This window comes from Xyrauchen texanus, chromosome 20 (assembly GCF_025860055.1).
Source record: "Xyrauchen texanus isolate HMW12.3.18 chromosome 20, RBS_HiC_50CHRs, whole genome shotgun sequence".
NCBI classification, from domain to species: domain Eukaryota; kingdom Metazoa; phylum Chordata; class Actinopteri; order Cypriniformes; family Catostomidae; genus Xyrauchen; species Xyrauchen texanus.
In genome coordinates, this window is record NC_068295.1 from 17,460,450 (window position 1) to 17,481,177 (window position 20,728).

The window sequence follows — 20,728 nt, forward strand, 5'->3', positions numbered from 1 at the left end:
TTTTATGGGGACTTTCCATAGACATAATGGTTTTTATACTGTACAAACTTTATATTCTATCCCCTAAACCTAACCCTACCCCTAAACCTAACCCTCACAGAAAACTTTCTGCATTTTTACCTTTTCAAAAAACATAATTTAGTATGATTTATAAGCTGTTTTCCTCATGGGGACTGACAAAATGTCCCAACAAGGTCAAAAATTTCAGGTTTTACTATCCTTATGGGGACATTTGGTCCCCACAAAGTGATAAATACACGCACACACACACACACACACACACACACACACACACACACACACACACACACACACACACACAATGTTGGTGTGGCTATCATTATGATGACTCATAAGACATAACAATTTTTATACTGTACAATCTATATATTCTATCCCCTGCCCCTGCCCCTAAACCTAACCCTCACAGAAAACTCTCTGCAATTTTACATTTTCAAAAAAAACATAGTTTAGTCTGTTTTTAAAGCGATTTGAATTATGGGGACACTAGAAATGTCCTCATAAACCTCATATCCTTGTAATTACCAGTTTGCAACCTAAAAAAATTTCCTTGCAAACCACCCAAACCCTCACACACACACACACACACACACACACACACACACACACACACACACACACACACACACACACACACACACACACACACACACACACACACTTTTGTTCAATTAAATAAGTATTTTCTAAATTTTTTCCCCCATATTTGTAGAAGACATAACAGGCTACTTTTTTTTAGCTCTCATATTTTGGAGATCATTCATAGAACCTTGACCTGTTTTGCAGTAGCTCCTGAGCAGTATGCCTGAAGTGTGATATGCTCTATAGAGATGTTTGGATAACTGTTAATGTGTGCTCATCTGTGCGAGTGCATATCTATTATCCTTCTGAGAAACACATAGCTGCTCTTCTTCCACACTGGCCTCTGATCATCTCCCTGTAAATGCATCCTGTCACCTTCAGTGGTGTAATGATCACAGAAATGGTGACCTTGATCTATGGCAAGTCATAACACAGAAGAGAGAGCCTCTCCCACACTCGGCATTCAGATATAACAGGGAAACACAGAATACAGGAGATGCCAAAGGAGGGGTTTGAACAGGGCCATTTGATTGGCAATAAACGTTGTTGGAGTGTCTGTAATGGATGTGAGATCTCTCCTGTTATTATCCATTTGGATAGAGCATCGACTGAAGACTATGCGATTCCAGATTGAAAACTCAGGGAGTGGCTGATTATGGTTTTATTGCATAGTCCATTACACCGGTCAACACTGTACACTGTTTCTCAAAGCAAAAGCTGTGGTGGATTAATGGGGCAGCTCTTCTGTACTCTCCAGCCCCCTCGGACATACCCACCTTTCCTTTCTCTCAGCATGGCTTTCTGAATATGTCCCAGTTCTTGCCACATTTAGCTTTAAATAAGTTTCACACTCCCTTCTTCTTCAAAGAAGGGTGCAGCGAGTTCAAACTCCCAATGAGTTCAGCACTCATCATTTATCATCCTACTCTTTTTGGAAATGATGTAAAATATTGTGTCACTGACTCCTCTATGATGCCTGGAAAGTTCTGGAAACTATATGTGCATCTGTAGCTATACCATATGTGGAATTTATTTATTACTTTTTTACATTTACATTTACATTTATGCATTTGGCAGATGCTTTTATCCAAAGCGACTTACAGAGCCCTTATTTCAGGGACAATCCCCCCAGAGCAAACTGGAGTTAAGTGCCTTGCTCAAGGACCCAATGGTGGTGGCTGTGGGGATCAAACCAGCGACCTTCTGATTACCAGATATGTGCTTTAGACCACTACACCATGAACACTTTTTCACAAACAAACTAAATGACTCCAAATCAGATATGGTAACTGCAAAATGGATAGATCAGTAAATAGTAACTTATAGTGGAATTAACACTGGTGAATACCACCATAAGCAGTAGTAAGAGACTATAAATAATGGAGGAAAAGTATAACATTTTCCCTGCGGAAATCTGGACACTTTTGTGAAATCTGGTCCCTACAACAGCGAGCCCATCAACTCCCCATCTCCCCTTGCCAGCTTTTCATATTTAAAGCCAGTACGGGTTTAATTACCAAATGATGACAGTGTCATATGGTGCCATGATGGCACAGGATATGTGTGAGACACTGACTGACAGTGGGAAGCTGGAAAGCAAAACGGGGGAGAAAAAAATAGCTGAGACAGTAAAACATCTGTAATTTGCAATTCACTGGTGTTCAGTGGTTGCTCATGGATTAAAGATTAAAAACTATTGTCTAGCAGATGGAAGAGAGAGAGAGAGAGAGAGAGAAACATGGAGGGGGAGCTTCTAAGCAGCCCATTTACATTTGTATATAAGCAGCACTGTTAGGATAATCACATGGAAAAAAATAAGCTGTCTCCATCACACACCCAAGGCAATGCCTCCATTAGCCCCATCTCCAGATGCAGATGCTCCTATTTTCAGATCGATTTGTGGTGACAGCATGTTGCCCTCTGTAACAGCTTGGTATATAGTTTGGTACAAGTACAGAGATACTCTTTTAGCTAATGCCTGTAAGATGCCATGCCCTAAATGCTGCCATCAATAAAACTACCTATAATAGGTATTGCTCAAATACACTGTGGCTTTGGTTGACCCGTGTCTATAAAATATGAACTATTAGTATTTTCTACACCTCCTAATATGGACATACTCAACACAGATTTTTGGATCTCAGCTCTCCCTCCGTGGGTGATTGAAGAGACCAATTACACCTGATCTTTTTGTAATTGTAATGAATTAGTGTTTTGTTTGTCTTGCTGTGCTTAATTAGTTTACAGTGCCCAGTGGAGAATGAGAGACAATACCTGAAACAATTAATAACACATAATAAAGGTTATTATGCTAGATATGCTTTCACTGTGAAGATGTCCCAAGACTACACTTTTTTGTTAAGATCAGAGGTTAATTTTATGTATTTGGTTGTATGGGGGTAATGGGCAGCCTATTGGAGCTTGGGAGACCACCTGAGAGTTGCTTTCTGGACTCTGGAAGGTCACCTGACACCAGTGCTCTGGAAAGGGTGCACACCACTGGATTGTATGTGAGCACCAGCAACGCTGTTCAAAAGGACCTCTTCAATAAGACATCACCAGTTTTCAATGGTGCATGCTTGAGCTGCTAGTGTAATTGACTTTTTTTATTTGCATGGACCCTCCACAATTCTTTCACCTGGCAAGCATTGCTCTGCCCCAAAATTAGAGTAGTGGTGTTTTATATCACAATTAATAAGCATTATCCACTAACCAGAGCTTCTCATATACGGTCTAAATTCTAAATCAGCTCAGGCTCTTAGATATAGAGATAGTAGATTTTGTTGAGAATTTTAACTTCAGGAGCAATATGTAACATTGACATCAAGCGTTTAAAATAGGTACTGCAGTCCAAATTCACAAAATTGGTGAAATTTGTCTCCCAGACTCATGCAGGTTGCCAGGTTGAGGGCACGCAACAGGAACGGGGAAACTGACAATGGCAAGCGACGAGTCTTACACTGTAAGTTGATCAAGTTTTATTAAGTTTTATTGTTTGCAAATTATAAACCAGCTCATGTGGATTTTTTATAACTCTGTCAATGTTAACTAGATGTATGACTGGCTTCCATGGCTACAGTGTGCTGTGTTGCCCGCTAACTTGTTTCTAATCTGGCAACACAGGGTGTCTAAATACTATTGGGAAATGGCAGTGGGCGGGATCACACAGGCCTAAACACAAACAGAAATTCCAGCCCCAATCGGATATTCGGAGAATATACTGGCTGTAGTATTTTTTTCAGAGAAGCCAGTATTTCAACTTAGCATGTTTCCTAATTCTCTGATAACATATTATGATAATGTTATGCTTTAGTACAGTAAATATATTACATATTGCACATTCTGTTTATGGCAACATGTAACAGGTTTCAACTTGGAAATCGGAAAAGGAAAGACGGTCTATAAGAATGTTTTGATTAAGGTATCTAAAGATCCTTAAAACAAGATCGATTTATCTAAAAAGCATAAGATATTAAGATTTATGTCAAGATAATCTTGGATATAAAGTGTACATTGTCTTGTTTTATTGGCAGATAGTTTTTCACTTTTAAAAGTGGTGTATGTATGTATTATATGCAGGGTTGGGGAGTAATGGAATACATGTAATGGGATTACACATTTACAATACAAAATATAAGTAACTGTATTCCACTACAGTTACAATTTAAATAATTGGTAATTAATTGGTTCAAAAAGTATTTTGATTACTGAAGAGATTACTTTGCATTTTATTGTCATTTATGGAATGGATGGAAACCATTTATCCATATAAATGATGTGATCCAAAGTGCATTCGAATAGCGTAGAAATACTTTCTTATGATGTGTTATATTCATACGAGCAGACAGAGAATTAAGTTTGAAGTAAGTTTGGAGTTTTAGAAATAGAAATAAACCTTGTGTAAATTGTCAGCTTTATGCTAAGCTAAAATGCTATTTCTAGCCATTTTACATGCATATGTTACCAGACACGATCATATTTTTACATCAAGAAAATCCACTTTGGATCATCATTTCTTTTTTTCTAGTAAGACCATTTAATATTATGGCAAAAATCATATTCTTGTTAATAATCTTTGTATTATTTTCCTGTAAAAATATCAAAAAATCCTTAAAACAAGATCAGTTTGATTTATCTTGTTTAGAAACAACACTGCGTAAGATATTTTGGTTTTTCAGAGAATGTATTTTTAATGTGTATTTTGTCTTACTGTACTGGCAGAGTTTTTATAGTCAAAACAATTGAAAAAAATCTACCAGTGCTGAAGAAGTAATTCAAAGTATTTAGAGTACATTGGATTACTTCAATATTATATATATGTATTATTTTATTTAATATTTTATTATAACAGCCCATTTTCTGCAGTGTATAGGACATCATCAAAACTGAATCACTTCTGGGGTGAGTGACTTCATTTGCAGGTTTTCTCCCAAATATTTTTCTTCTTCTGGTAGATCCGCTGTGTTGTGGCTTAATTCCATTGTGTTTTCAACTTTTTTTTTATGCATACTGCTGAATGCATACTGTATGCAAATATTCTGTTTGCTTAGAATACCTCTATGACTACTGTACTTATTACATATTTCACATATACATTTTTAGAAATAATAGACAACATGCAATGTTATGCATCATAAGCAGTACACTCATATTTTATTCCAAACATAGGTATACGATCTAGCATTCATGCCACTCAACTTGCCATGGCTTTAATCAGATGTGCCATTATTAATGCCACTCACTTGTACTTTCGACTATGGGTGGCGCTAGGGGAGGGCTACCGGGTCTTAAACCACAAATGTTTTTCAAAAAGTACCAACTGTTTTTTTTTGCATCTTGCAGTGATGCCAGAAGTAACAGTGCTTCAAGTTAATTTTAACAATATATTTTAATATCATATAATATGTATAAATTAATGATACCTGTCTTTTAAAAGTAAAGACAAAACCGAATAAGACTAAATTCAGTACACGTGCTGTCTTGATTGCGGTTGCTTTTCAGCACTCATGTATGTATGAACATGCAAGAAGAGGGCTCGTTACAATTGCGGCTGTGTGTCTGGTCAATATTTCTTTCTTGGTGAGATATTGGAAACTGTGTTGAGTTGGTCCATTCAGATGCAGTAAGTACCAAATATTTAGATATCTAAAACTGAAAACAGAGTAATATATACAGATGTGTCAAGAGCCAGGACATGTTAAATGTTTTACACAATGCAATAAACCTTGCATTTAGCCCATTTACAGCCATTCTAAAAATCTATATTCTAAAAACCTAAACTAACTCAAAGCATAGTTGAATTATGGAAAGTCAAAAGAGACAATATTAAATCATGTTTTAAATTACGTGCTGTTAAAAGCATGCAATTTCTGACCTTCAAGCGAATCTGAGGCTGAGAAAAAAGTTTGTGGGACCTTTTTGTTTTAGTTTCAGTAATATCTAAAGGTTTACTACACTCAAAAACAAGAAATTGATTAAATCGTGGACAGTGGTTCCATGTGTTTGAAATGAGTTTTCTTTACTTAACATTACTATGTAATCCCAATGCAAACACTTTGTGTAGAAAGAACCTAGTTGACTTGGGTGAATTCAACAAAATTAGACGTGTCAATGTAACTCAAATAAAAATCTTAAGTACATTTACATGAGTATTTTTCTCTTGGGTTACTTTTACTTGAGTCACATGCCATAAAGGTACCTTCACTTTTGCTCAAGTATGAATACTGGATACTTTGTAAAACACTTAGACATGTTCACTTAGTCAAGTAAGCAATCACCAAAACTGCTAGCAGATGCATATTTGGGGTAAATTAGATTTAGAGCTCTCTTAAATCCATGCTTTTCCAATAAAAAAATGTCAATAGTTGTTGAATAGCATTCTTGAGCTGTTAAACTTAAGCAAGAAAGTCCTTTCCTATATGAGTATATTGGAGAATGTCTTAAATTAATTCTCTATGAAATAAAGAAAGTCTCAATTAGGATGTTCTGTAAAACTATTTCTATTTGTACAAGCTATTTTAGGAAGGAGTGAGAGGACTTTATGTTCTGAATGGATGATTCTGAGCCAGAGGTGAATCATACAGGGGTTTGTTTGAATCTGTGCCTTTGATCTCCCTATGATAGTCCCTTCACTCCACAACATCTGTCACGCCATGTGCAAAAAGTGCTCACATAGAGCTTTAGGTAATGGTGGTGTATTTATTCCTGCCACAGAGTCCACATGGGTATCCCCAATGCCAGTGCTCATTAGCAGGCAGGTGGTGTTAGTGCTTAGGCTAGGGCCGGGACAAGGAATAGATCCTGGCAAACCGATTTGAACGTCCGCGTCGGGTAATCCCAGCCAGATTGCCAGGATATCAGAAGTGACATCACAAAGCCAACAAAAATTAGCATCCCTAATGGTCTGCCAGGCCAAACATTATTCTTCATGATGAGAAGCAGTCATGCCTGCCCAGGGCTCCTGGATATTTGGCCAAAAGCAGTGGAGGACCCTAAGCTCTAAACCAACAGGCTGTATTCTCCAAAGCCTTAAAGACCAGTTCTACACCATGGCAAAGGAAGTTTTTTTTAATGAAGATGCTGGGTGCAAGACATATATCCAACATACCACTGTGAAATGCTAGAAGGTCCTTGGAAAGCATTTGGACATTAACGTTTGGTGAGTGCCACCTAAAGGAAAAGGAAGACAATATTTTTAAATGAGACTCCCACCTGGCACTTGAGAACAAATAAAAAACACCTTGACTCGGTTTACAAACTAAAACTAAGAAAGATTAGTGAGAGGAGAGGGAAAGACTGGCAGATTTAATTAATTACCGCATATTAGAATGTTTGTTTATGTAAGTGAACAGTTACAAGGGGCCTGATGGTAATTAATTTAAAACGTACTTCCCCCAGTCCCTGCTTCGTGTCGGCAGCAGACGTGGTTGTTTCATGGCAGGTAAGCCTATGTCTCATTGGATTTCCATCAATTGCTCAAAGGTGTGTTTTGAAAACAAAGATGCATGATACGCAAATTAGCCTGAATGTTAACATGATTGCATATTAAGAAATCTATTTAGTATTCAAGGGAATGAAAAGAAAAGAGCAGGATGGCATTATAATGCATATCTAAGAGGAAAGATCCTTTAATGTCTGTTTAAAAAACTAAATCTTAATTTACAAATTTTTTGAGTACCATCATTGGTCCCGAAGAGCATATTTGAATCGATATCATGAAAATCTGTATATTCTCTCTGTGAAAATTACTTTATTTCCCCAACAATGTCACTGTGGTTGCATGTGTGTGTTCGGCTATGGTCACGAGTTCTCTTGAGGTCCCGCTCTTGGACAATGATGTATTTTAAGTCCCCTAAGAGGTCAGATGGCCTCTGTCCAGAACATCACCTGCAATCAATAGTGTTGGTAAACCAGGCTCAACTGAGTGGCCATGAGGACTCCCCTTATAAACACACTCACAGAGAGGCCGGCATGGCCCATTGCTTTGCTAAAACCACACACACACACACACATACACACACACACACACACACACACACACACACACAAATGCCACCACTCTGAAAACAAGTGTTGATGAAAAAGAAAAATAACAGGACCTTTATGGTAAGTTGAGAGCCTTCAGGTGATGAAATCTTCTCTTAAGTGACAAAAATAGAGGCAAATTGACAGCCATGTGAATGGGTTTATAAATGCTGGTGGGTGGTATTACTATGGAGCAGTAAGAAGCTGGTGGTTTGGACATGGACAGCAATGGAATATGTTTACAGCTAGATGAATAACATATCTCACATTGGAATACCTGAATAGTGTGATTCATCTACATATCCTCCTTAAAATGGCTTATAGTTTTCTATTTCTTGCTATTTTGATGACACCTAAAATATTTGCTCAATTCTTTATAAGCATTCCTGTAAGTCTAATAAAAAAGGAAGTCTAAATATTTAAAGTAACAAACAATTAAAGCGCTTAAAGCATTTGAGTGGATAATTGTCACCTGTTTTCTTTTAATGAATTAAAAACAATATTTTCAGAGTAAATAATAATTCACGTTACACCCCTCACAAACTAATGTTTTTTGCATTATTACTTGACAGAAACGACCATTCCTTTGCATTCAGCATCACACTGTCATACCAAAAGTTGTGCATTCTCCTTTATTGGGTGCACTGGTTCAATCACGGCTTCACTAGTGGGTTTGAGAGTCATCTAAGCCCAGGCAACAAAAGCAAACACTACAGTGTCTCTACTGTAAGTGGCGTTTGAAGAATTGGCACAGTCATCTAGCGAACACCTCACATCTCTCACAAACAAATGAAGGCCTGGCTCTTCAAAGTGAGATTGATATCTCTCTCTGATCTTCAACCAGAATATTCTGAATATTGAGAGAGGTGCCCTCCTCCCTTGGGACCACCAAGGCTCCTCTCTGTTTTTCTCCTCCTCGCTCCACCAAAAAGGAAAAAAAAGATTGCCGCTGTACATCTTCCATGTTCATCAATATTCACTCATTCATCGTGAGCCATGGCAGCTGAAATTTTGCCTAGTATTGCTGAATGGATGACCCAGAGATCCACTTTGTTGCCATAAAGATGTCTGCAATTGTGTTTTAGGATTAAAACAAAACAACACACAATTTTTATAGCCTTCAGGCTCATCTATATATTTTACGCAGTGACAGAAAACTTTTCAATTTGCTCTGCAAGTCCATAAGAGTACCCAGCCATTTAATAGGTCAAGAATAGATGTATCTGATTTGTTCTGCTTTCTGATTTAGAGAGAAAATGCACTTGTGAGTTTGCCAAAATATTTATTGCTTTTTTTACACTTGGAAATGTTTTTCAAATAAAATAGGGAAGGAAACTACTGCTGAAGAATTTAGGCATTAATAATAATAATAATAAAAAACAAATGTGGAATATATCTCAGGTCTCTCACACCAATAAACACACAATAAAACTTTTGTTTGCAGTAGAGAGTCTTAAATTATTGTTGTTAAACTGAAGTTTGTGAAACCTTTTAGTAGTTGCAATGTGCATGTTAAGAATGTAACTTTAAAATAAGGACTATTTTTTACATGACCTAAACTTTTGTTTTGCCACAGAATTAAAAAAATACAATAATGAAAGTAGAACTACAATTTTCTTTCCATAAGAAAAATGAATCAACTATTGCTTCTTTGTTTATATCTCAAGCAGATGTGGATCTTAATCAATACATTTCTCTGACAACACTTCTAACCAAACGAAGAGCCAAACAACAATGATGATGATGGTTATGACGTACATTGTTGAACCATTAGTGGAATACCTACTCAAGGTGAGAAACTCTTGAGGTATACATTTAGAATTTTTTACAGCTCCATTTGTTTCTTTTACACAAGAGATTGTAATTCATGTGAAAATAATTGTATTGCTGGGCCGTATGCAAATGAAAATGAAAATATACACTCACCTAAAGGATTATTAGGAACACCTGTTCAATTTCTCATTAATGCAATTATCTAATCAACCAATCACATGGCAGTTGCTTCAATGCATTTAGGGGTGTGGTCCTGGTCAAGACAATCTGCTGAACTCCAAACTGAATGTCAGAATGGGAAAGAAAGGTGATTTAAGAAATTTTGAGCGTGGCATGGTTGTTGGTGCCAGACGGGCCGGTCTGAGTATTTCACAATCTGCTCAGTTACTGGGATTTTCACGCACAATCATTTCTAGGGTTTACAAAGTATGGTGTGAAAAGGGAAAAACATCCAGTATGTGGCAGTCCTGTGGGCAAAAATGCCTTGTTGATGCTAGAGGTCAGAGGAGAATGGGCCGACTGATTCAAGCTGATAGAAGAGCAACTTTGCCTGAAATAACCACTCGTTACAACCGAGGTATGCAGCAAAGCATTTGTGAAGCCACAACACGCACAACCTTGAGGCGGATGGGCTACAACAGCAGAAGACCCCGCCGGGTACCACTCATCTCCACTACAAATAGGAAAAAGAAGCTACAATTTGCAAGAGCTCACCAAAATTGGACAGTTGAAGACTGGAAATATGTTGCCTGGTCTGATGAGTCTCGATTTCTGTTGAGACATTCAGATGGTAGAGTCAGTATTTGGCGTAAACAGAATGAGAACATGGATCCATCATGCCTTGTTACCACTGTGCAGGCTGGTGTTGGTGGTGTAATGGTGTGGGGGATGTTTTCTTGGCACACTTTAGGCCCCTTAGTGCCAATTGGGCATCGTTTAAATGCCACAGCCTACCTGAGCATTGTTTCTGACCATGTCCATCCCTTTATGGCCACCATGTACCCATCCTCTGATGGCTACTTCCAGCAGGATAATGAACCATGTCACAAAGCTCGAATCATTTCAAATTGGTTTCTTGAACATGACAATGAGTTCACTGTACTAAAATGGCCCCCACAGTCACCAGATCTCAACCCAATAGAGCATCTTTGGGATGTGGTGGAACGGGAGATTCGTGCCCTGGATGTGCATCCCACAAATCTCCATCAACTGCAAGATGCTATCCTATCAATATGGGCCAACATTTCTAAAGAATGCTTTCAGCACCTTGTTGAATCAATGCCACGTAGAATTAAGGCAGTTCTGAAGGCGAAAGGGGGTCAAACACAGTATTAGTATGGTGTTCCTAATAATCCTTTAGGTGAGTGTAAGTTCAGTGAATTTTACTTTGCTTTCAGTTTGATATTTATTAATAAATCAACATGGCAGTTATTACCCAGGAAAATAAAGCTAAAATTAATTCACACACACAGTGACCTGTGGTGACAACATGCCCCTATACTGTAGCTCACACTATATGAGGTCACAATGTGAACCTGCAATTAAATAACTTATTATAGGCTTTTCTGCTGAAAGTTTAAACAGTCAAGCAATTTCAAAACACAAAACAAATAATGAAAAAGCACAAATGGAATAGTTAATATACTGTATGAAAATACCACACCATTATTTTGGCCAACAGAACTTCCAGTACTGTAAATGAATTACATAAAGTTATAAAATTTCAACAAATATTTGACAACCTGCTCCGAATGGACATTTATGAAACATAAATGTCCCCTTGTTCTTAGATTATAGTTCAAACTTTCAGTTTAGATGTACCCTTACATGGTTGATCCAAAAATATGATAATGTTGTAATTGTAGTTAGAAGGGTAGAATACACAACAGTTATTCTGTTATGTGTTTGACACCAACATACAAAATCACTGCTGTAGAAAATAAAGAACTTGTGTGATTTGACTTGTGACCTTATAGTTGGCCCTTGTGACAACTAGCCCCAGTCTCCCCTACTTCACAACATGAGGATTTCCCAGAATGTAATCTCTGCATGTGTGCATGTTATAACCTTTGTCATGCACAGCAAAAATGACTCTTTGATGATCTCCCCTAAGAGGTAAATCAATAATTGCAGAGCTACAAAAGAGTGTTTTGTCCTAAAAATGGTAATTAACATGGGTCCTGACCTCCCTCATGGCATCTCTTAGTCCCCCATCTGAGAGCCAGGGCATGTCCAGAGCTGACACTTAATGACGCTAACATTACAGACTCGCTGAACATTGTCGGGCTTTTGTCTTCATTCACATCGAAATGAAGTTCTTGGGGCCCACATTTATCAATCATGGTGGCGCTCCAGCTGTTCGCCCGTCTTTGGACTGACTTCAACAGCCGTGCTTACAAATTGTCTCTGAATAGTGTGGAGCTCTGCCTCCCCACCCTCCCACCCCCTTTTTGTCACTGTCTCCTGACAAATGTTCCTCTGTAGCTTTTCCCAGACATGGCCGACCCTACCTTCTGCTCCTCGCCATTCAGAGGGGGTTCTGGCCTCATGTTCCTTTCTCAAGATGAGCATGCTAATTTGCAATGGTAGCCATTGAGAATGCTACTTAAATACACAGGGTTGTGAAAGGATTGAATCATTACCATTGTGGAGAGATGTTGTAAGTTGACAGCGTAATGTTTGTCTAGTGCGTCAAAGCAGACTCTTAGAATGCCATTGAGAGAGAACATCAGAAGTGCACAAAGTGTTGTATTCAACATAGGTGTCTGGGGCCTTATTACAGAAACATCCTACTGTAACTCTTTAATACTTTCTTATTAACCATTGCTGAATTTATCAGATCTTAAAGAAAGTTCACCCAAAAATGAAAATTCTGTGATCATTTACTCACCATAATCTCATTCCATACCCGTTTGACTTGCTTTCAGAACACAAAAGGAAATGATTTTATAAATGTCCTGTTGTCTGAGTTTAATACAATGACAGTACACAGTAACTCACTGTGGCAGCGGGGGCGTGGTCGAGCATCCGTCCGGAGAGAGAGAAAGTGGTAAGGGCGCGTACACCTGAGCTAAATTATGTCGAACACCTGTCTCTAATTCTATTGAGCATGGGAAGAGCAGCATAGAAGCGGCCACGCCACCAGCAGACGGGGAGAGAGTCTGGGTCCAGAAGTCTGTTGTAAGTCTAATGAGTTATTATTGTAAAGCTTTTGAGTTATTGTAAAGTCGATGAATTATTGTGAAGCCATAAACCAGAAAATTTGCCAGTTAAAAGAGCCTTTCTTGTGACTGAAGATATCCAGTTCCCTGTGTCCTCCTTCCCTCTACGGTGAAGTTTTACAGTGGTGCCGAAACCCACCATGTAGTCCTTCCTGCTGTCTGACATAATCAAGTCCCTCACTGACCTACATCAGAACCACCAAGAGGTTCTGCTTGAGCTCTGTCATGATCAGGAACGGCACTTCCATGAGGTCCTTAGAGCTAAGGCAGAGGACCGGCAGGCCATTCAGCGCCTCCTCAACCAGGAGAAAGCGCCGGCGGCGACCCCGGACAACAGCAGTCCCCCACCCACGCTGATGAATATGGGGGCAAAAGATGACCCTGAAGCCTTCCTCAACTTATTTGAGTGCACTGCTGAAATATGCAGCTGGCCACACGCTCAGTTGTAGAGGCGGCAGCCCATTTTTATTGGCCAGGCATTGGCAGCGATTTTCGCAGGTGGTGTGTGGCTTGCCATGAATGTCAGCTGGTGAGCTCACCAGCCACCCCAAAACGCCATTGCAGCCCCTTTCGCTGATTGAGGTCCCCTTCGAGAGAATTGGCTTGGACCTCGGTGGGTCATTAGAGTATTCAATGTGCGGACATCGCTTTGTTTGGTCCTAGTGAATTATGCAACGCGGTATCCGGGAGCAGTTTCCCTCTGCAACATCCTAGCAGGCAGTGTTGCGGAGGCACTCTTCAAAATAATCTCCCGGGTGGGGATTCCAAAAGAAATCCTCATCGATCAGGGCACAACCTTTATGTCACGGAATCTACACACGTTTTATGAAAAATTGGCCATTAAGTCAATTCGCACCAGCGTTTACCATCCACAAACAGACGGAGGAGCAATTTATTAAAACCTTTAAAAATATGATTCGTAAGTTTGTGCACAAGGATGCTAGAAATTGGGACAAATGGCTCGATCCCCTATTATTCGCAGTACAAGAGGTCCTGCAAGCCTCCACAGGGTTTTTCCTGTTCGAGTTGCTGTATGGAAGTCGCCCGCGCGGTGTGCTTTATGTCATATGCAAAGCTTGGGAGGAGGGACCTACAGCCAGTATGAACGAAATTCAATTCGTTCTTGATCTTAGAGCAAAACTCCACACTTTGGGGCAACTAACACAGGAGAATTTGCTCCATGCTCAAGAACGACACAGCCGACTGTATATCAGGGGAACCCGGCTGCGGGAGATAAGGTACTTCCCACATCGAGCTCCAAATTACTCGCCAAGTGGCAAGGACCCTTTGAGGTCACACGACAATTGGGGGAACTCGATTATGAGGTAAAGCCAACCGATACAATGGGCGCATGTCAAATTGATCACCTCAACCTCCTGAAATTGTGGAGTGAGGCAGGCCCTGTGATGCTGGCTCCTGTAGTTTCAGAGAACGTGAAGCTCTGACCTGAGGTAAATACAAAACACAATTACGTCACCAGCGTAAGCCGAATGCGGTCTGAGGTCTCGGTCCATGAGGCGTTGAAATGTGGCCGAAGCCCCAAACAAACATAATGGAAGTGTTACAAATTGATGTAATCCGAACGGTGTGGAGAAGGCCATGTTTTCACATGCGGAGACCACCTCTCACTATACCAACTCACAGAGGTTACCAAAATACAACAAGTATTCTCAGATGTGTTTTCCCCTCTACCAGGTTGCACAAACCTCATCCAGCACCACATTGAGACCGAGCCGGGGGTGGTGGTACGTAGACGTCCGTACCGATTGCCCGAACATAAAAGAAAAATAGTCCGGGAAGAATTGGATGCAATGCTCGATATGGGAGTAATAAAGGAATCCCACAGTGACTGGTCCAGCCCGGTTGTTCTGGTTCCTAAGAGCGACGTGACTGTATGGTTCTGTGTGGATTATAGAAAAGTCAACGCGGTGTCTAAATTTGATGCCTACCCAATACCTCGTATTGATGAGTTGCTCGATTGTTTAGGCACAATTTCTCGTAAAAACATGGCCTTCTCCACACCGTTTGGATTACACAAATTTGTGACACTTCCATTCGGTTTGTTTGGGGCTCCGGCCACATTTCAGCGCCTCATGGGCCGAGCCCTCATTCGGCTTACGCTGATGCCTAATGCGTCATCATTTATAGCAATGATTGACAGCGGCATATGCAGCATCTGGGGCTGGATCTGAGGTCGCTGCGATGGGCGGGCTCACAGCAAATCCTAAGAAGTGCGTAATTGGCCAGGTGGAGGTACGGTATCTGGGGTTCCACTTGGGCCATGGGCAGGTACATCCCAAATTGACAAGACAGCGTCAAATGCATGTACGTCAGGAGAGAAAGCGGTAAGGGCGCTAAATATGTCTAAATAAGGTCTTATTGCTAATTCCAGTGAGCATGGGGAGAGCAGCATAGAAGTGGCCATGCCACCAGCAGATGGGAGAGAGTCTAGGTCCAGAAATCTGTTGTGAAGTTAATTAGTTATTATTGTAAAGCTGTTGAGTTATTGTAAAGCCGATTTATTATTGTGAAGCCAGAAAAGTTGCCTTACATGTGACTTAAGAAATCCAGTTCCCTGTGTCCTCCTTCCCTCTACTATGAAGTTTTTGACTATCCCAAAAGTGTTATTAAACTAGTCCATGCAACTCAAGCGTCATATATATAAAGTCTTCTGAAGACATACGATCACTTTGTTTCATGAACAGACTGTATTTACTCTCAAATCAAATCATTCAATAGTGACATGATATCATGATGTTTGGTCACAATATATGTGTAGCAGGGTGGTTGAATCCACCTATGGGAATGTCATACACCTGTGCTTGGTTTATTAATCCCTCCTCCATTATTCTTTTGTCAGATATATAAGGGATGTGTTGTGGCCACTTGGTATGCGTTTTTGTATTGTCGTTGTGACGTCATCCATGGTCACCGCAGGTATGTGAGTTGTTTGGGGTGAACTAGTTCTTTCTCGTACTGTGCAGGCGTTTGATGTGAATTTCTCTACGTTGTTAGGCTTAGATTGTAAGCTGGCTTTCTCCATCTGCTGTGTGCTGGCTGCCCACTCCTCACAGGTATGTATAGCCCTTTGTTTATAACAAGAAGCAATTGACCGCGGTTGGCTACTTATGATTTGTTTTGTCCTCTGTGGCATTGATAGCACGTCACTTACATGGTCCTGACTGAGTTACTATACTGTAATATAGTGTGCGACTACGAAGCAGTTCGTGTGCAGGATCATCCCGTGGTATGTAGGATTATAGTTGTGTATTAGTAATGTGTTTTCTCTCGTTTTAATGTAGTTTCTTTATGCTCTGCAGGTCTCCCCTGCATAACTGAGGGTCTCTTGGGCTATTTGTGGGAATTGAGCATTAACACTGAATCATGATTGCGTATAATTGCGACTGCGTCGCTGTTTTGCCTTGACCGTCATCACGATAGCAAACATTAAGCTACTGTGATTTTTGATTTACGTTGCTATTTGCGGATTGTGCATGGCTTTGCGGGTTGGCTGACCGTCTCCTCTGGCCGCCGCCAATTGAATTCCATCAGATTAAACTTGTAATCAGCATATTGTGTGTATCGTTTGAGAACCGTAAGGTCTTATGTTTGATTATTTGTTTTCTCTTCTTGTTCATTCCGTGTCTCATCTCCGAGCACTGGTGAACGTGGTTTATTTCAAACTGTTAACTTGTTTGTTTTGGTTATGTGAGTTTTACTTTCGTGTTAAATGGTTTAAAGTTTTGAATTATTTGGTAGTTTATTTTCTTTGAGGTTGTTTTGTCTTTTTTTATTGTATTTACTTTTTTCCTCATTTTTTTGTCTCTGTTGCAGGAGCTGGGGTTTTCTGGAGGGTGGAGGCGAAGCTGCCATTTGCGTGGTGTGTTCACCTCTAGTGCTGTGTGTTGTCCGACAGTTAAACCTTCACGTGTGCGTTTGGGTATTTGTAGTCAAGTCAAGTCAAGTGGTTTTTATTGTCGTTTCAACCATATACAGTTAGTACAGTACACAGCAAAACGAGACAACGTTCCTCCAGGACCATGGTGCTACATAAAAACAACAAAGGACCACATGAGACTACACAACGAAATATAATACCTATATAAACTACCTATATATACCTATATAAAGTGCATGTGCAAACATGTGCAAAAAGTACAGGACAGTACAACAAATTACTGACAATGAACAGGACAGTAGACAGTGCAGCGCCGACCAGTACTCAGTAGTGCAAAAAGATGACAGTTTCTAAAAATGTAAACATAACATACTATGAGATAATGTTCTATGCACATAGCAGTTATTGAGGTAGCAGACAGTTATAAAGTGACAGTTATTAAAGTGCAACTCAGGACACGTGTGTGTCAAACCAGTCTCTGAGTATTGAGAAGTCTGATGGCTTGGGGAAGAAGCTGTTACACAGTCTGGCCGTGAGGGCCCAAATGCTTCGGTACCTCTTGCCAGACGGGAGGAGGGTAAAGAGTTTGTGTGAGGGGTGTGTGGGGTCGTCCACAATGCTGGTTGCTTTGTGGATACAGTGTTTTTTGTAAATGTCTTTGATGGAGGGAAGAGAGACCCCAATGATCTTCTCAGCTGTCCTCACTATCCTCTGCAGGGCTTTGCGGTCCGAAACAGTGCAAGTCCCAAACCAGGCAGTGATGCAGCTGCTCAGGATGCTCTCAATAGTCCCTCTATAGAATGTAGTGAGGATGGGGGTTGGGAGATGTGCTTTCCTCAGCCTTCGAAGAAAGTAGAGACGCTGCTGGGCTTTCTTGGTGATAGAGCTGGTGTTGAGGGACCAGGTGAGGTTCTCCGCCAGGTGAACACCAAGGAATTTGGTGCTCTTGACGATCTCCACAGAGGAGACGTCGATGTTCAGCGGAGTGTGTTCACCTTGTGCTCTCCTAAAGTCAACAACCATCTCTTTTGTTTTGTCGACATTCAGGGACAGGTTGTTGGCTCTACACCAGTTCGTCAGCCGCAGCACCTCCTCTCTGTATGCTGACTCGTTGTTCTTGCTGATGAGACCCACCACGGTCATGTCATCGGCGAACTTGATGATGTGATTCGAGCTGTGCATTGCTGCACAGTCGTGAGTCAGCAGAGTGAACAGCAGTGGACTGAGCACACAGCCCTGGGGGCCCCAGTGCTCAGTGTGGTGGTGGTGGAGATGCTGTTCCCGATCCGGACTGACTGAGGTCTCCCAGTCAGGAAGTCCAGGATCCAGTTGCAGAGGGAGGTGTCCAGGCCCAGCAGGTTCAGCTTTCCAATCAGGTGCTGGGGAATGATTGTGTTGAATGCTGAGCTGAAATCTATGAACAGCATTCAAACGTATGAGTCCTTATTGTCTAGGTGGGTGAGGGCCAGATGGAGGGTTGTGGTGATGGCATCGTCCGTTGAACGGTTTGAAAGATACGCAAACTGCAGTGGGTCTAGTGAGGGGGCAGCTGGGTCTTAATCTGCCTCATGACGAGCCTCTCGAGCGCTTCATGATGATGGGTGTAAGTCGCGACGGGACGGTAGTCGTTGAGGCAGGACACTGAAGACTTCTTTGGCATGGGGATGATGGTGGTGGCCTTGAAGCACGTTGGAACAACGGCGCTGCTCAGAGAGATGTTGAAGATGTCGGTAAGAACATCTGCTAGCTGGTCTGCACATCCTCTGAGCACTCTGCCAGGAATGTTGTCTGGTCCAGCAGCCTTCCGTGGGTTGACTCTACGTAGAGTTTTCCTCACATCTGCCGTGGTAAGACAGAGCACCTGGTCGTTGGGAGGAGGGGTGGACTTCCTCGCCATCACGTCGTTCTGCACTTCAAACCGAGCGTAGAAGTCGTTCAGCGCATCTGGAAGGGAGGCATCTTTGTCACAGGCAACTGATGTTGTCCTGTAGTTGGTGATGGCCTGGATGCCCTGCCACATGCGCCACGTGTCACCGCTGTCCTGGAAGTGACTGTGGATTCTCTGGGCATGTGCGCGCTTTGCCTCTCTGATTGCCCGTGACAGTTTGGCCCTAGCTGTTCTTAGGGTTGCCTTATCGCCTGCTCTGAAGGCGGAGTCTCGGGACCTCAGCAGCGTGCGCACCTCCGCAGTCATCCACGGCTTCTGGTTGGAGCGTGTGGTGATGGTCTTGGAGAAAGTGACATCATCAATGCACTTGCTGATGTAGCTGGTCACTGATGCTGTGTATTCCTCCAAGTTGGTAGAATCGCCATATGTTGCAGCCTCCTGAACATGTGCCAGTCAGTACACTCAAAACAGTCCTGAAGAGCAGAGATGGCTCCTGCTGGCCAGGTTTTCACCTGGTTCTGAAGCGGTTTTGTGCGTCTGACTGAGCGGTCTGTATGCTGGAATTAACATAACAGAGATGTGGTCTGAGTAGCCGAGGTGGGGGCGGGGCTCCGCCGGTACACGCCTGGGATGTTTGCGTAAACAAGATCAAGCCGTTAGCCCCTCTCGTTGCAAAGTCCACATACTGATGGAATTTAGGGAGCACTGTCTTGAGATTTGCATGGTTGAAATCTCCGGCGACAATAAACAGTCCGTCGGGGTGAGCGTTCTGCAGTTCGCTCATAGCCCCATACAGTTCACAGAGCGCTTCCTTAGCGTTAGCGCTTAGGGGAATGTAAACTCCGGTTACGCAAACAGTGGTGAATTCCCGTGGTAGATAAAAAGGTCTGCATCTAACAGTCACAAGCTCCAACAGCGATGAACAGTAACTAGAGACTAGCATAGAGTTCTTGCACCATTCCGTGTTGATGTAAACACACAAGCCACCACCGCGAGTCTTACCGCAGAGAGCTGTATTTCTGTCGGCACGAAACGAGGCGAGCCCGTCTAGCTGAATGGCGGCATCCGAACTCTGTCGCTGAGCCACGTCTCCGTGAAAACAAAGACGCAGCAGTCTCTAAACTCACGCTGCGTAGCCTGCTGGAGTCGGATATAGTCCAGTTTATTGTCCAGGAGCAAACATTTGAGAGCAGGATAGACGGGAGAGCCGGCCGGCTAGGGTTTGTTTTAGCCTAGCATGGACCCCCGCCCTCTTTCCGCGCTTCCGCTTTCGCACACCGCTTACGACGTCCTCTCCCCCGGCCACCGGCATCAGGCGACGCCGAGGGCTGGAGGCCTGGTCTCCGCAGCAAGCCGAGTACGCGTAGCGCCTCCTGCAGGTCATCATGCAGCTTGGTTTTTGCATGAGTCTTATATTTGAGTAGTGTCTGGCGATGGTAGACACGAACACTGGTTGCTCCTATGTCCATGTGTTGCAAAAGTCGGGCTTTTTTAACAAAAATAGCACCATTGTGGATCCGGAGTGGCCGCTGCGTGCTACCGCGCAGCCATCTTGTTAAAAACCCTATTAGTGGTCTATCGTGGGGCGGGTTCGTTTTCCAATTTGGCAGCTGGCCCAGACCTCCAGATACCTCTCCTTTTGGCTAATTTGTTTTCCTTAAATTGAGTTTATTTTCTGTGTGTATGAGTAGATGTAGATTGCTGGTGTTCGTCATTATTTTATGGCCAATGTAGGAGTTTTTCACCTTTGAAGTTTTAGCTATTTATTAGTCAATATTGACAAACAAAATAAACTTTTCTATACCACTCCTGTCCTCTCAC

General features: G+C 41.8%; 1 long non-coding RNA gene across 1 annotated transcript in view; it reads left to right on the plus strand.

Moving 5' to 3' along the window:
- Positions 1-20,728, plus strand: part of LOC127660515 (uncharacterized) — a 31,872-nt gene that overhangs the window by 3,126 nt on the left and 8,018 nt on the right. The window contains exons 2-3 of the long non-coding RNA XR_007972653.1: positions 3,489-3,565; positions 9,798-9,918. This is a non-coding gene — a long non-coding RNA (uncharacterized LOC127660515). The remainder of the gene's footprint in view (positions 1-3,488; positions 3,566-9,797; positions 9,919-20,728) is intronic.